Source organism: Papaver somniferum, chromosome 1, assembly GCF_003573695.1.
Source record: "Papaver somniferum cultivar HN1 chromosome 1, ASM357369v1, whole genome shotgun sequence".
Taxonomy (NCBI): Eukaryota; Viridiplantae; Streptophyta; class Magnoliopsida; order Ranunculales; family Papaveraceae; genus Papaver; species Papaver somniferum.
This window is the reverse complement of record NC_039358.1, coordinates 233,064,711-233,075,744: the sequence shown is the minus strand read 5'-3', so window position 1 is coordinate 233,075,744 and position 11,034 is coordinate 233,064,711. Positions and strand designations below refer to the sequence as shown.

At 40.3% G+C, this 11,034-nt stretch overlaps 1 long non-coding RNA gene across 1 annotated transcript; it reads right to left on the bottom strand.

The window, feature by feature from the left end:
- Window positions 1-2,851: 2,851 nt before the first annotated feature.
- LOC113338581 lies at window positions 2,852-3,464 on the bottom strand. The gene is made up of 3 exons (XR_003354795.1): window positions 3,368-3,464; window positions 3,051-3,119; window positions 2,852-2,935 (listed from the first exon to the last, which is right to left on the bottom strand). It is a non-coding gene; the product is annotated as an uncharacterized LOC113338581 (long non-coding RNA).
- Window positions 3,465-11,034: the final 7,570 nt, after the last annotated feature.

The following is an 11,034-nucleotide window of genomic DNA, read 5'->3' as shown; positions in this document are numbered from 1 at the left end:
CCTACCATGCTAGGACGAAGAATATATATATTCGTTGTCATTTCATTCGGGATCTCTTAGAAGAAGGAGAGTTGAAGCTCGAGAAGATTCTTGGTTCGAAGAATCCGACAGATATGTTTACCAAGGGGGTTACATCAGACAAGCTAAAGCTCTGTAAGGCTTTAGTTGGTCTCTCAGAATGAGAACCCGTGAGAGGAGCCGCACTGACATGAAGATATTTTAGCACCGTCAAGTCCAAAGTTGAAGAAAAGAAGAATTGAAGACAATCAATGAGTTTTCAAAGTGGGAGATTGTTAGTTATTGAAGACTAATTATTATTTCCTAAAGTTATCCATGGTTATTTAGGGAAGGGGTTTCCTAAATCCGCAAGGATTCTTGGTGGCCAAGTTTGTAACCTATATAAATAGGTAATTAGGCCTTGTAGAATTGTGTTGTGTATAAAACGATTAAGAGATCGGTTAGAGATTTCTTGTATAGTTTTTAGGGCTAAATCTAGGATTTCTTTGTGATAGCATATTGGTGAGGAACAACAGACAAGGTTATCGTCTCGGGTAATTGTTGCGGTGTAACCAAGGATTTGCTGGGATTCACACGACGTTGTAATCGTTTTTTTCTTCATAGTGGATTTGAGTTGGTGCGGCTCAAAGTGGACGTAGACAATATATACAAGTTGTATGTATTGGTTGAACTACTATAAATCTTGTGTCTTATGAGTTGATTTATCTTTCTCGTATTTTCATAGTTGCTTGTGCTTGGTTTACTTATTATTCATCATAATATCTCAAGATCCGTTATTCCGCGGTTGTCAGTGATTCCCTAAGAAAATCCTGACAATGAAAAGCAACAAATGTCACTAAATAAAATCAAAGAATGGTTAACCCACCTACATGTACTACGACTACCAGTTCCAAGGGAACCTTTATGCTTTTATGTGGAAAATACAGACAAAGCAATAAGTGCAGTACTTGTACAAGACATGTGAAATGATAATCTGAACCTTATATACTATATCAGTATAGAACTTCGGGATGCAGAACTACGATATTCCCCAATTGAAAAATCCTGCCTCCCATTAGTGTTGGCGGCCCAAAAGTTGCAACATTACATGCTAGCACATCAAAGGTACGTATTCGTTTCATCTAATCCAGTCGCCTACTTCTCACCGACTACCATCCCACCAGGACGAATGACTCGGTGGTCTGTGCAATTGTTCGATTTCTCTTAAACCAGCAAAACCAAAAGGGATCCAAGGACAAGCCAATGCTGATTTGCTAGTAGCTTTTCCGGGCTGTGATATTTCCTTGATTCATACGGAAATACAAGGAGACACTACACCAAAACCAGGGTTTTGTCACAGGGCATGTCTGCTGCTGATTAACTTTGTAACACATACACACCGTTGGAGAAATGCTGTGATAATAATTGTTATCGTTTTCTGCAACAATTTTCACTGTAACAAAATTTGATTACACTCACATTTATTAGCTGTTACAATATTTATTAGTAACAGTTAACCTAATTTTAGAATAGCGACACCTGGCTCATTTGTCAAAATAGTTACAACAGATTTAATTGTTATTCTAACACTACACCAGTTCGGTGATGACACGTGTCTTACACCACCAGGTAGGCAACTATTAAGTTTTGCCACATGTCACTTTTTCTTACGACTACAATAATTATATAAGTGTTGCATAGTTTTTGCAACAAATTCCTAATTGACACCTGTCATCTTTGTTAAACTGTTACTCTCATTTGTAACAGCATTAAGATGATGACACGTTATTCTTCACAGTTTTGGTCACAGTTAAAACCGTGACAATTCTTTTAATAACAAATTAAGATAAATGGATAGTCCAGGTCATTCTCATGGACCTGGCCTTCCAGTTTACAGGCCTGCACAATTAAACCTGAAACACAATCCTGCAATACAACAACTGAACCTGAAACACTGACCTGCAATCTTGTATTTTTCAATTTGTCAAACTTTCTCAATTTGCTAACTATCCCAATTTACAATTCATATATACACATTCACAAAAAATCACTCTATTCATTATGAAAAATGAAACAAATATGATTGCAAGTAAGAAAACAAACTTCCTAGACACCAAAATATAAGTGTCTGAAAAACTAATAGACACCAACAACCTATTGCAGTTCTTGACTGTGAACTGTACCGAATGCCCTACACAGATAAACAAAATAACCAAATCAGTATGAGAACAAATGCAGAAACAACTGACCAATTAGCGGACAACCAATATATGGACATCACAAAAATTTAAGTAAAAAAATTAAATTCAAAGATAGTATCTTATTTTGTACAAGAATCGCATGAAACTGAACCAATAGATTTTAGAGATTTGTTTGACCTGCCTCCACTTGCAGGGGTCTTTCCTCCCTTGGGGTAAGGAGTACCTTGATGAACAGCACCACCTTTCTTGCCCTCAGCACCTGCAAAAATGTGGACAGTTACAGAAAATTAGAACAAATAAGAAAATGGCAGCAACATAACAATCCAACAAAGCAAGCCAAATGAAAAGAGATTTTCACCCGACTCCTGAGGAGTTTCTACTTAAACATTTTTTTCCAAGTCTCTTATTTCCCTCTAAGAAACACATAAAGTTGTAGTTGGTAAGCAGTGGAAAATACAGAGAACTCTTACTCAAGCTAATCATGGAAGTACTAAAAGCGACGACATTCTTAGCAAAAAGTAAACCACAAGGTTGGACAATGCCTGAAAAGCAAGGGGCGTGGACAAAACAAATCATGAGACATGATCAACAAAGCAAATTTTGAGAATATTAAAGTACTCACTCTTAAAGAAGATTTATGTAGAGATGATGAGCGCATATAGGCTTTCATGAGCCTGAATATCATTATAGTTACTAATCCAAGGATGACCTGCCAACGATGTCATTAAGCCTTTCATCTGCATCGTGTCAGATTAATTAGAAGTTAGAAACCTATTTTTAACAGCCAAAGCTAAAGAAGCCTAATTCTACTTCTGAATAATATTATCAGCACCCAAGAGAGTAAAAAATCACCTGGTTTCACAAAATCGGACAAGCCAAATTCAATGGCCTTCAATTGCGAGATTTCATCAACAAAAAATCCTGATTAAATCAAACCACTACACTTGGTTATCAATATAAAAAAGTTCTCAGAACAAGAATGTTAAGAGAAATAACTCGTGTGTTTGGTAGGAAAACTTGGAACAAGATCCATGCCAATCTAGCATGTTTTCCGTGCAGTAACAACATTATAATCCTGCCTGAATTCCAAGTAGCTCCAGCTATATGATATAATGGTGGAATCCTTGATAACAAGTTAATATACAAGTAAAACCAGCCAATGAACTTACATCAAGAAACTTCTTCAAATCATGTCCTGAAGCAATCTCGCGCAAGAAAGTTAGAGCCCTATTAATCTCAATTCTCAGACCAGCAGCAATCTGCAAGAATGGGTCCTCCGAAAGATGGACTTCAGGAATTTTTGGGCGAGACCTGAAAAGAACAATAACAGATTCATAAGAAATAACTCCAGGAAAAAAGAATCCATTGGAAAACTTGCAAATGCTCAATCAATAGACTCACTTTTGGATGAAGGTAGATGCATTCGACCAAAAAAACAGAACATCCCAAAGTCAATATAGCACAGTGGCAGACCATACAAATCACCATCAACTAAAAATGTTCTTGATTTAGCTTAATGTTGTGAACCAAAAATCCACCAATGTTCACCCTTTACATGATCCTCATATCAAACATCTAGACAGGTCCAAACTGCAAAAAAAATATAAAACCACAAAGAAAAAATTGCAGTCAATAAGAAGTAGCGGATAACAGCTGCAGAAGTAAAGCAACAAGAGGTGAAGGTGGAGGTGAAGAGTAGTCTATATTACCCCATATGATGAATTAATATCCAAAGCATTCAAACTCGACTTCCCATGCACAAATAATACCGCGGAATATGAGAGCTTCCTCATTGGCCTCAAAATTGCTAGGGATCTCAAAGTAAGAGATTTGGAGGTGAAAGGTGATTCACGACTTCTAATACATCAGATGTTGGGGGAATTCAGTGTCAAGGAACCCGCATTGGCTGCATACAGGGATAAAGCCCAACGTTTAATAAAGGAATTCGATAAGGTCTCGCTTGCACACATGGGCAGAACCTCCAATAGGCACGCTGATGCTCTAGCCACTCTGGCGTCTAGCTTACAAATGTTGCATTCGACCGAAGAAACTATCACCCTAACCATAAAATTGATGCCATCAACCTGGTTCGAAGATATTATATTTGAAGACGAGAATGATTGGCGACGTTTGATCCTAAATGATTTGCGACAAAAACCTGAGGATCTTCAATTACCATGGAATACTCTGCATAAATACATGACTATCAATGGCAGTCTATACTTCATTACCACAGCTGGCATCTTATGCAAATGTGTCGGAACCGAAGAAGCGCGAAAACTATTACACGAAATCCATGAGCGTACTTGTCGTTTCGGGCTCGAAATCCCTTTGCAAAGACGAATCCAACGAGCAGGATTTTACTGGCCAGATATGATGTATCATTCCCAGCAGCTGCAAGACAATTGCATGACATGCCAAAGAGCCCCGCTACATGAGGAAGCATGCATGGTCGAGGAAGAAGAGGGAGAAGACTAGCGAACACCTTACACCCAATTATTTCACAACAGGAACATTACCAGATGATATGAAATCGGCACAAAAGTTACGAATACTAATGTCTTAAGATTTTTGGGTGCAATAATCAAAAACAAAGAAAAATCAAATAAGCAAAAGTTATTGATACTTAGCTCCTTTATAATGGAAGTGATTGCTTTGACGAAACGAACAAGCTCCCCGTATCTCCGCAACAGCAACAAGGCAAAACTTTGGAAAATAGAGTGAGTCACGTGTTCAACACGCTGTCCTTAAGACATTAGCGCCCGGCTACACTCAAGAGTGATGCTATAGCCCTCACAGGACGGATATCTCCAGGATAAAACACCCTAATACACCTACTACTAGCATATGTAGTAGATGCTCAACTTGAGCTTGGCAACTCCGAAAAAACCGTTAAGGAAAATCGCGAATGCTTAAAAACCGCTATAAAATATTTTCCCTTAGGGGTCCCTCTAAAATATAGAGCAACCCCTTTCCCATAGATTTTACAAAAGTAGTGAATTTCTTTATATAATTGACAAATACAACTTAAGAAGAAAAACTCCCCGATGTGGGACTAAAAGCTTTATATAGTTTCTTAAAACTACTAAAAATTGGAAACTCCACGATGTGGGACTAAAAAGTTTCATTCACAAAATAAAACAATAAATTATAATTTTTTATTAAAACTTTAAAAAATTATTTTTTTATTAATCGTTTTCCAACATATACTTCATTACCACAGCTGGCATCTTATGCAAATGTGTCGGAACCGAAGAAGCGCGAAAACTATTACACGAAATCCATGAGCGTACTTGTCGTTTCGGGATCGAAATCCCTTTGCAAAGACGAATCCAACGAGCAGGATTTTACTGGCCAGATATGATGTATCATTCCCAGCAGCTGCAAGACAATTGCATGACATGCCAAAGAGCCCCGCTACATGAGGAAGCATGCATGGTCGAGGAAGAAGAGGGAGAAGACTAGCGAACACCTTACACCCAATTATTTCACAACAGGAACATTACCAGATGATATGAAATCGGCACAAAAGTTAGAAAAAAGAGCTAAACGTTTTTTCGTCATTGATGGAAAACTTTTCCGAAGGAGCTTCAACCAAAAACCTTTAACATGCATTAACAAAGAACATGCTACCCGAGTAATGGAAATCAGTCATGATGGGGAACACCAAGGAAAAGCAAGAATTTTCACTCAGATCCATGATGCAAGCTATTACTGGCCGACAATGGAAAGAGACATCACCCAATATGTCCAAAAATGTGAACAGTGCCATATTCGTGGTAACTTAATCCATGAGCCTCACACCATGCTCCAGAGTGTTTGTACCCATCCTTTTCAAAGCTGGGGGATTAGAGATATCAAACCAATCAACCCGAAATCATCAAAACAACATGAATACATCATTACCCCAACATAGTGCTTTACTAGATGGGTAGAAGCCATACCACTAAAAGGTACCACTAGGGAAATAATCGTTGCATTTATCAAAGAACATGTCATTTGTCATTTCGGGATCCCTATGTACATCCTCTCCGGTAACGGCACACCTTTTGTGAACAATAATGTGAAGGATCTTCTGGTGTCATTTCGAATCAAGCACAAGACTTCGACTTCTTACTACCCGCAGGGGAATAATCTACAAATAAAACGCTTTTAAGAATCTTAAGCAGAAACCTTTATGATAATAATCGCCTATGGCATGAGGAACTCCCATTGGCATTATGGGTATACAGAATTTCCAAACGAACTTCTACAGGAGCTTAGCAATATGCTATTATACCAGCAGAAGTAATTGTGGCTTCGGCTCGAATACTATAGGCTAGTGGAGTCGACATTGACAACCGACGTCTCAAATCACTTGACATGCTGGATGAGCGTCGGGAAATAGCAGAGAAACGATCTCAAAAATATCGAGATCGATTAGCACGGTCTTACAACCAACACGTTAAAGAACGACATTTCGAAAAAGGGGACTTGGTGCTCGCTATAGCTCCATATGTTCAACAAGAGATAGTGCAGGAAAATTCGTGCCAAACTGGGAAGGACCTGTTCGTATCAGAAAAGTAGGAGGCTCCGGATATTACAAACTCGAGCATCCCGATGGTTCTAAAATCAAAGGGAAGCGTAACCCCAAAATTAATGGAATCTGGTTGAAAAAGTTTCATGCCTAAATAAATTCACCGGCATGTCCAAAACAACAACTGTATGAAATATCGAATGTGAGGATGTTAAGAACCAAGACTTTTCCCGACACCACAAGTCTTTTTCCGTTTTACACATCCTCTAAACGAGGCTACCAAACACGGTTAAGAATCAATTTTCCACAAAAGGCATGGGAATGATACCCCGAAACTGTCGATTTTTCTTTGATACTAACCAAGACTGAGCTAAACGTAAAACGTTCTGTAGCGGACGGCAGCATAAGTCCGTTTGAGAAGGTGCAATGCATCTCCAATAAAATTATCAGCGGTAGCGGACATCTTTGACCCTGCAAATGAATAAATTTTTGCATCCTATTTTAGAGGAGTTTATGAATTGTAAAACTGGATCTCAAATAGTAGTTTTTTTTTTTTGGGTTCATCGCTTTTATGTATCTATAGAACCTATTTTGGGGTTTACATGTAATTGTTCATTAGGACATCATGCTAACTAACAGGTGTGAAGCACGGGTTATTACCTAGTAGGTCATAATGGAAGGAGCGTGCATTTATTGTCATGTTATATAGAAGCGACAGGAATCAGAGGAATTATTAAAGAAGTACCATAAGGATAGGTTGCAAGTTGCAACTAATTAATTATACAAAATCGGCAATAAGTACAAAACAAAATTTAATTGCTTCTAAACAAGAGGGATAATTAATCCTCAGAACATTCCATTAATCAGTAATAGTGGAATTTCATAATTTTATGTATGAGTCACGAAACCAGTTTTGATAGGAGCAACAGAACTCTCAGCACCACACTGCTGGCAAGATCTCTTCTCTTCAGATAACATAGTCTCCCGACTCCTGCAATCATTGCATATAACATATTCATCGATGTATCTTCTTAGAATCCCTTCAAAACTACTGGAAACATAACTTCCATTCACAACCAGTCTCTGTTGTGCATTCAACGATCCACTTGTTCCAAGCTCAATAAGTAAGAATGTAGGTACACGAAATAGGATTGCCACGTGTCATACCAAGTAAGGTAAGTAAATCCTAGTCAAATATCCGTGTCAGTGACCTGTCAAATCAGAAGGCGAAATACAAATCCCAAGCGCGAGATAACTCTCCACCCCAAATAAAGTAGAAGGATCATCAAGATACTAAGGCGAAGTCACGAAAAGATTACTTGGCGAAGAAGATAAACCGCGAAGTAGGAGCAGTAGGGCGCAAGAAAAAGGACAGGTGTCCCGACAAGACCACGTGAAGTCAGCGAAATGTGGGGAAAAACGTTATGGAATATGCTTCGGGCGAAGCATAAAGTAACCTCGGCGAGATGATATGAGATGTATGCCACTAAGGTTGCTTAGGCCTATAAATAGATACCTTTGGACAATGTAAAGGGAGAGATCTTTTGGAGAGGAAAAGGTTTAGCATAGGAGAGAAAGAGTTAGGGTTTCCTTGTAATTCATAGGTTGGGAGAAGGGATTAAGGTTTCCTGGTAACCCACGAGTTTAACTTGTATTTCGCTTGAGATTAATAAATAAGTTTAAGTTCTAGTGTTTATTATGTCTTAGATCTTGCATATTCTCCATTTGGGTGTGTTGCTGGATTTCCAGTAATCACATTTTGGCGCTAGAAACAGGGATTGAAGATTAGGGGTCGATCCTTATCTAAGAGTTAGAAGAAAGTCGAGGTTGTGAAAATAGGAGGTCTAGATAATCAGGGTTGGAAAAGTTCAGTTGATATTGAAATAAGGATAGGTTGATGGCTAGAACATCAGATCGAGCAGCGCATGTGATAGCAGTAAGGAAAAGAAAACGATTGGTAGATAAGAGGGGAAGGATGGAACGGGCCGGAACATCAGCTGTAGGAGGAAGACGAGAAGAGAACCAGCGGCAGACGGAGGAAGATGGCCTCAGGGAAGGTTCAGTGCACACATCCGATACAGACACCGTTGTCGAGGAGGAGATGACTCGCGAGAAGATGGAAGAGAATATCAGAGAAGAAAACATGATGTTGGACCAGGTAAGGGAGACGCTCCATCGTGAACGAGAACGGGACCGGGAGTTGGCGGAACAACAGGTGCCTTTGGAAAGGCATAATGCTAGGTTGAGGCAACAAAACCGACAATTTAACGAAAATATGGAGATGAATGCCATAGATTCGGAAGGAAACATTGTAACTTCGAAGGAAGATGAACTGCGACGAAGTAGATATGACCACGAGGAAGATGAAGGAGGACGAAGAAGAAGACGACGAATGAATGAAGACGAAGAAAGAGACTTGAGAAGAGCACTAGAGATCTCACAATGGGAAGATCAGAGGCGGAGACATGAGGAGGAACAGAGTCAGGAGGACGAACTGCAACGTTGGGCGAACCTTATCCGAGACGAGGAGGAAAGTCGACGACCAGGCGAAGGGAGGCTTAGCGTGATGAGAGGCTGTTACCATGAGGAGGATGGAGGAAACTTGAACCAAGAAGTCCTGAACGAGTTGAGAGACATGAGGGCTTTAATTAATAACTCACGAAGAGGTGGAAGAGTACAGTTAGCAGAAGCAATAGAGGAAGCAGATAAATCGCCATTCACCTATGAGATCATGCATAAGGACATCCCGGAGAAATGCGTATTACCAACGCTTGGAAGCATATTCAGTGGATCGGAGAGTGCAGTGCAACACTTGAAACAATATACCGTTTCGCTGATGCAATGGGAATGACGCAGTACTTTGTCGATATTTCCCCGCGAGCTTAACAGGGGAGGCATTAGCCTGGTTCGATGGACTCCCGAAAAAGTCAATATCATCATTCAAAGATTTGCAGAGGATATTCTTGACGACGTACATAAGCAACAACTTGTTGAGACCAGGGATAGAGACACTGTTCAACTTGAGGAGAAGGCCAACAGAAAGCTTGAGGGGGTTGGTCACAAGATGGAGAACAGTGTGCAGCGAGTTAGCCGGGAGAGTTGATGAACGAAACTTCATCTTAGCCTTCGTGAATGCTTTGATCCCAATGGACCTGCTGTACACACAGATATTCATTATTCAAAACTCGATAACGATGAATGAGTTGATGGAGTACCAGGAGAAATACATAGCGTTGGAGGAAAAGCAGAGGCATGTCAACGAAATGATGTTGGCTCCATCGAAAGAAGGGAATTCTAGGCTATTACCAAGGACGGTGCACGCAGTAGAGGATGAACTAGGGCGAGGAAAGGGAGAGCCAGCAGTTCCCGTCCCAACGAAGCTTGTGGCCGTATCGAGTGGAGATCAGGAATGGATTGATCAACAAAGGTATGAGGAGTCAAAACGAAGAAATCATTAGCCACGAAGCTAGAATACGGGATACCAACCTAGGAATAATCAGGGACCCAGATACGGGGAAAGGAGGCCCAATGAACCAATCTTTGAAGATGTGAAACTCCCACGACTTAACACAACTGTGGAAAAAGTGTGGGAGGCAATAGTGCTGACGGAGGAAATCCCGCCCCCACCAAATTTCGGAAGAGAGCCCCATTAGGGTCTCGAAGTCATGAATTTTGTAAGTATCGTCGCTTCCATGGACACCAAACAGGTGATTGCAGGAACGTTCGGCGAATTATACTTCGCTTGATAGACCAAGGGAAACTCACGCATTTTCTAGAGGGCTATGTACCACACCCGCCACCTCGTGAGAATCAGCCAATATACCGGATCGAGATAGACCGAGGAAAGCAACAATTAAACTGTAATTCGATAATTCACGCGGCAAGAAGTCTCCAAGACTTTCATGACAATGTGCTTAAAAGAGTACAAAAGAGGGATTTCGAGGGAAACGAAATAATCAGCGTCATGATGAAAGAGTCGCTAGAGGAATGGCAGAAGACGGAGATAACCTTCTCGGAGAAGGATGCACCTGATGGGGAAATTTCGCCCACACATCCTCTGGTCGTGACCTTGGGATTCAGAAAATATTCCAGATGAGAGGAAGAGCAAGCTGAGGAAAGGAGAATTTGGGAAATAGAAAGAATCTTAGTTGATACCGGGAGTTCAGTCGATATCCTCTTTTACCATACCTTTAGGACCATGGGATACAAGGACTCGGATCTTGTACCTTCTACATATAACATATATGGGTTCAATGTGGTAGCGTCCAAGCCGAAGGAGGAACTGACCGTGAAGATTCTCGCTGGCGAACTAGAGACGAA